General features: G+C 40.4%; 1 protein-coding gene across 1 annotated transcript in view; it reads left to right on the top strand.

Annotated features, from left to right (window-relative positions):
* Positions 1-25: 25 nt before the first annotated feature.
* The window catches only part of carhsp1 (calcium regulated heat stable protein 1), a 38786-nt gene continuing 31931 nt past the window's right edge, over positions 26-6880 (top strand). The window contains exon 1 of the mRNA XM_084370539.1: positions 26-197. The gene's annotated coding sequence lies outside the window, so the exon portion shown is untranslated. The remainder of the gene's footprint in view (positions 198-6880) is intronic.

The following is a 6880-nucleotide window of genomic DNA, read 5'->3' as shown; positions in this document are numbered from 1 at the left end:
AGAGAGAGAGAGAGAGCAAGTATTAACGCTGCCTGTCTTGCACACCAAACGTCATCCTTGTCAGGTCCTGTGCAGCGGAGGAACAAACTAAACTAACTCAACTAAACTACAGTCAAAGTTTTATTTGTGTTTTATTTGTCGGACGTGTTTCCCTCGGCTCGAGGACATCCTCCAGTCTTGAAGTTGCTGGAAAAGAGGTGAGTGATGCACTCAAGCACTCAAAAACAAACTGACACCGTGAACGCCTCACGGATAATTCCCGCTGTTAGCAGAGTTAGTTTTTTTTTTTAATCACAAGCTAGCTGTCAAATTGAAAATTAATTAATGTAATGTCAGTACTTGCGTTTTTGTGGGGCGAAAAAAGTGGGAAAACCGGGTCGCTGGCGAGGTTGTCACCTGCTGGTTTCGCTTTCAAACTTATTAGTTGCCCTCAAGTCTACTTATTTTCCATACTCTGTCCGTTCCATTACGGATTGTGTTTTCCTGGGGCGTTCATTTTCCTGGGAGGAAGGGGCAAACAACCAAGCGAGGGGACGCCAGCCAACAGCAGAAAGAGGTGTGTGTGGTTGAGTGTGTGTGTGTGTGTGTGTGTGTGTGTGTGTGCACTCTGTGTCATCCAATTACCTCTCCACACAAGTCCGAGCCAGTCTGTGTGTATGTATGAGAGACAAGCTTTCATTCAGAGACTTGAAAAGGTTTTCTCTCAACACAGACCTCTCATTCTGAGTTAATGAAGTGCTGGAAGATGAGCTTCTGTGGGCGCATAAAAGCTGCAGGATGTTGCCAGTATCTCTCAGCAGGTCATTATAGGATGAGTGTGTGTATGTGTGTGCAGAGGGAAAGCCCTTGTTTTCGAGCCCTGGTTCAGGCCTGTTGTTGGTTGAAACAAAAAAACATCACCTGATGTGGTGGGCATGGGATGTGTGTGAATTGGATTGTTGGTGTGTGTCTGGTTAAAGAAAAAAAAAAAAAAAAGTCCCAGGTTTCCAGTGAAGTATAGTCACACTGGGTTATCGTGACACAGTTTCGGTCAGGATGTGCCTGGCTTAAAGGTAGAGGTCCCCACTCCCTCCTCAGATCTGCACACAGATTTGCACAGATATGTATTTACATGTCTGAACTTCATCAGACTACTTCTGCTCCACACAGAACAGTTTTCACATAACAGTTTCGAACAGCCTCATGTATATCACTGCATGTTTTAGCTTGTTCGGAGGCTGACAAGAATAATTTGTGGCCTGTCATACAAATTGAGTAAAATCTAAGGTTTCACTGATATTTCCCTTTCAGACATTCAGGGGACCTGAGTGTGTGTGCTCAAAACAAAGAAGCTTAATATGGTTTTCATTGCAGTATTCCTTTTCACACAAATAACATCTCAAATGTAGACGGTGTGACATGTCATCCAAAAATTTCCAATTCAACTCAAGTGGAGTTCGATACCAGAAACAAGTTTTAACCAGTTAAAGATACAATATGTAGGAATACCTCATTAAAAATGTCTTAAATTGCTTACATTATTGCAAATCTTTCTAGCGATGTTCAAACCAACATATAAATGACAAGCTTACTCAAGGTTATGGTGCGTTTTATTTGGTCGGCTGTCAGTATTACAAATCTACTTTTTGATCACAACAGTGAAAAGTAATCTCTCCTCCGGTCCTCCGGTCCGCAGCAGAATCTGATGTGACTCAGGGTGTTTATTCCTCCAGACCTTCTGGACACCCGTTTTCACTGCCAATAGCCCAAATGTACTGCAGCCAGAAGACATCCAATGCTTGGAATAATGGGCACGACACTATAACTGTATACAGTATGTACTACATACCATTCTAAAGTACTTTGGCAGTTAGTAAACAAGAAATCAACATAGTGGTGTTCATCATTCCAAGTGAAAATAATGCAGATGTCAGTCAAACTGCAACTTTGAAATGCCACCGCCAATTAACCTTTAAAAGGAGACCGCAAAAAGTTTTCCTGAATACGCAATAGTTTTCTTTTGTTTTCTGAAATGATCCTGGAGCTGTTTCACCTACGTCCACATTTAGTTCTAACTTTTTCTGGTCATAACCAGCGGCCACTTTTCCTTTGAGCCTTGCATTGTGGGAGAAAAATGTACATCAACAAAAGTCTGCATACTGTGTTCAGTCTACTTTAGTTTGTCACTTTTAAAATGTGAACACAATACATAATCTACAAAAAAAAGTATGTAGTGTGGAATTAGGACAAATTTCCATTGTTGGCAACTGAGGACAATCTTGCAGACCAAAAGCAGCGCTGCATTAAAACAACGCAGGGGGCTGTGATGGTGGGGGCATGTTGTTGAAGTTGGCAGTGAGATAATGAATACCCGGGAAGTCCGGTTTGAGTATCAGATTCATGTGTCTGAAGGCTTACCAGAGGCTGTAATACTACACAACAGTTTTTGATAATCACAAGCACGATTTTATTACTCGGGAAAGGTGTCATGGTGGAAACAATCCAGCCTCACAGTTGGCTGCTCAGAGACATTTTCAGTCATATCTTTACAGTGTTTTTTGCCGTCAGTCTGAATGTCATTGTCTTCACCTCACCATCTGAACTGAAAAAGCAGCTGAGTTTGAGTAATATCTTCTATCTAAATTCACCGCTACATGATTCATGATGGCATTTGGTGAAGCGCTGGCATTTCATCTTGGCAAGTCAAGAATTGTGTTACGCATTTTCTCATATATTGTGTGAGAAAATGCATCTGGTTTCAGGATCCTCATGTAATAGCATGATAATATCTGGCCTGCATGACACAGCAAAATCTTCAGGTGCGGTGTTGGCTTCATTACAAAGCTGAAAGCATGCAATCTGCAAAGCGCCTGTCACATACAGTAGTACAGAGTAGACAGACTCTATCATAAATGCTTGCTTTCAGAATGTCCACGGTGCTGTTATCTGTGCTCTTATAACACTTTAAAGGCTCACTACAATTTTTATGGCTGCACCTTTTACAGTTGTGAAGAGATTGAGCTTGTTGTGAAGGCCTTCCATGTTGTTGTGCAATCTGATCTGCTGTAATAGTCCCCCGTGAGCACTGGGGCAATAAAGCAATGATAATGAGAGAGGGATGGAGAGCAGTGGGGTGGGGGGATGGATGAGAGATAGTAGATAGAGGGCTACTGAATTGGAAAATAAGTTTGAGCATAAACAAGTGGGCAGGAAGGCAAAGAGGTTTAATAACACTGAAGAAGAGAAAGGAAAGAAAGAGGGGAACAGAGGACAAGGGGTCAGTTGTTTTAATGAAAATATACTTCATGGACAGAAGTTTGTGGACATCTGAACATCACTACAGTAAGTGATTGCGTAGCGCTTTATATAAGGTTCTTTTAATAAGACATAGTTTATAGGTAATTGGGCCCTAATAAGATGTTTAGCAACACTATTATGTGTTGATAACACTATATTAGTGTTACTAATAGCGTCATAATCACATTTATTGTTAGATTGTAAGATCTTTTACTTAGAAGAAACTGGTTAACAGTTTGTAGACTGCTTAATACGTTTTGATAAAGGCATGTAATCGTTTTCATCGTTCAGGCCTTAAAGGATAACTACCGTTTTTTACAACCTGGACCTTATTTCTAGCAAAAAATGTGATCATTTACTCACCCAGATAACTTTGGTGTCATTTGGAGTCGTTCGGACGAAATTAGATCCAGTGTAGCGCCGGTATATCCATATAATACGAGTGATGGGGCACCGAAACACAGCCTCTATATAACGCATTATCTGCCACGAAACTAGTTCATTTCACCAATATTTTGTCATGATATGCTAGTGCTATTCCCCTCTGAGTCCGGGCTTGTCTGTTATCAACATCCGGGGTCAAACTAGCAGTAGCAGCTACAGGTAAACAAGCCGGCTGTCGCGGGTGCGTGCGCAGCTTAGAGATGACATCTTCCAGGTCAGAGGTAGTAGGTCAACCTACAGACCCCGGATGTTGATAACGGACAAGCCCGGACTCAGAGGGGAATAGCACTAGCGTATCATGACAAAATATTGGTGAAATGAACTAGTTTCGCAGCAGATAATGCTCATAGAGGCTGCGCTTCGGTGCCCGGATCACTGGCATTATATGGATATACGCGGCGCTTCACTGGATCTAATTTCGTCCGAACGACGCCAAATGACACCAAAGTTATCTGGGTGAGTAAATGATCATATTTTATGCTAGAAATAAGGTCCAGGTTGTAAAAAACGGTAGTTATCCTTTAAGGCCTTCCACCAGATTTCCGAACCTGGCTGCAGGGATTTCACCTGAAATTCTTCCACAGGACCCAGCTTTGTGCAAAATGGGCTGTCAAGTCTAAACAGGAAAAGGTCTTCCCCTAACTGTTGCCATAAAGTTGGAAACATGCTATAATTTTTGAAAATGATTGTATGCTGTAGCAATAAGATTAAGTGTCCATAGTGTACACTCTAGTTTTTATATGACTTAAACAGGTGTGTTAAATAGTGGGCTTCATCGGTAGATTATGTTACCTTTGGACAGAACTGTTTTCCTCTGTTACCAGTCTTTATGCTGAGCTACACTTAGTGAAGTGAGAGTGGTATCAATATTGTCATCTAAGTCTCAAGAAAGCAGAAAAGTGTATTTTCCAAAATGTTAACTATGCCATTTGGAGTTGTTCCGATTCCAATACCAGTATCAGCAATGGCTTGCAGAAAAGTTTATTTCACGTGAGTCAGATTGGAGCTAGCGACACGTTAGCTATTTGGAAATATTTAATCTGGATAACCCCACCAGTGAACAGCGATATGTTCAGTATACAAGGCTGTAATTTGGAGGAGTAGCCCGAGTGTTGCTAATTTCAACACCAGCAACCTTATAAAGCATTTGAAGACGCATCATGCGAAAGGGCATGACGAAACTGCTCTCCCCAAACTTTATGACATTTCATTTAGGCTGAAAGACGTGCAGGCAATCAGCTTTACTACTGACATTTAGACCTCCGACGTGTGCCCCATGTCTTTGCTGAGTCTGCACACTGGGTGGACACCGTATCGGCATCACTATTTGCCCTTCAAAGTGTGGTGCTACAATCAAACAAGTTCCATAAGTAAGTTTTAAGGGAATTATTTACTCCTGCATTTATTTAAATTGCTGTTGCACTACTGTTTTAAACTGTTCTATTTAAAAAGTGGCTGCGCTTGAAAGGTTTTTTTAAGGAATTTTTATTTATTCCTAGATTTGTGTGTGTGTGCATGTGTGTGTGTGTGGGTGTGTGTGTGTGTGTGTGTGTGTGTGTGTGTGTGTGCGTGTGTGTGTTTATTACCTGCTGTTTGCCTCAGGGGCAAATTCCACTCACTCACTGAAATATGGCAGGAATGGCTTGAGGAGGCTTTTCTGTGCTTATCTCCACATCACTCAAGGTTATACTTTAGGGAACGTGTTTGTGAAAGGACCTTACCAAGCGAGGTCGCACTGCTAAACCACTACTGTGAAGTGATAATCTGCAAACTTTTCATTATTGACTGATTTGGCCATTATTGTCTATTATAATATACTGTTTTGTCTTGCTGGTTTCTTTTTATCCCTTATGCTAGTTAAGGAAACTATATTTCTACATTATGTACAGAACATTTCTGTACTGCAAGAAGCCGGCAATACTCATGTGCATAAAAATGCACTCATAGGAAGAAAAGAGTAAAAGAAAAGAGTGGATCCAACAGAAACTAATTCTACATCAGCAAAATAATTAAAAGCACTGTTAAAGATGTGTATTACAGGTGTACATAGAACATTTAACAAGTCTTGCTAATGTCTTTTAGAGCGTAAAGGGGCAGGAATATATTTATTTCTCAAGAGCACAACAAAAAAGGTCAGGTTTAGCAAAGTTTGCAAAGTAGCAAAGCTGGATGCATTATACAGACAGAAAAAGTAGTCAAGGTATGATTGCCAGAGAATTGTTCATTAATACTTTTGATAATCAGTTTTAGGACTCCTAAACTTAGGACTGCCATGCTCCTTATTTTTAGATGCTTGCAATTCTTGTTCTAATCTAAGCTGATCTAATCTAACTTCTCACATTTCAGGACTTGCTTCTTTTCTCATGTTTATGTCACTTATGACAAGTTGTCTGGATTCATATCTGAGCCTTGTAGAAATTGTAACAAATACTATTTGGCCCTAAGAAGGCAGATTTCCAGAATTATTTAAACCAAAAGTTTCCTCCTCTTGAAATCTACTAGCTGAGCCTTTAGTTGTAGATTCTTGTTGTTTTGTTTATTTTGTTTTTGAACATTGAGCTCTATGACACAGCTGCTCTGTGGTTTATTACCACTTGAGGTGTTGTATTACACTGTGGGAAACAGGTTTTCTGCACAGCAGTGTGTAAACATATATACATGTAGTAACGTAGAGTTGAACCAGGTGAGGGCACTGCACAAGACAGAGCAGGAAACACACAAGATCAGGTTTCATTGTTGGTGATATGGTTATCTATACACTATCTGTCTCACACTATCTGCCATGTTGAACGCTCAGTATAAACCACGGTGGTGACTACTTGCGAACTTTCTCAAACTTGGCTCAAAAGGGTTTTTTAGTGTGCTGAAGGTTAATGCACCACTTGCTGCTGTAAGCTAGACAGGTTTCACAAGCCAGACTGTTTCAAACAATCAAAGGAACACACTCATCACATTTGTGTCTCCACTGTGACTTTGTAACAGATTTTAACTTGAACGAAGGGTTATGAGGGTAAAAATATTCAAACTACCAGGGTCAAAGTGCTGAAAATCCTTAGAGTTTGTTATTAACAGTGTAAAATGTGTAAAGTCATATTTGTGTCTATCATCGTTGGTCACAATCTTTTTTGTCGATTTCTATATTTCTGATTGTATTGATTTT

Source organism: Pagrus pagrus (assembly GCF_965226575.1).
Source record: "Pagrus pagrus genome assembly, chromosome: 13".
Classification (NCBI taxonomy): Eukaryota; Metazoa; Chordata; class Actinopteri; order Spariformes; family Sparidae; genus Pagrus; species Pagrus pagrus.
This window is presented reverse-complemented; position numbering and strand designations above follow the sequence as displayed.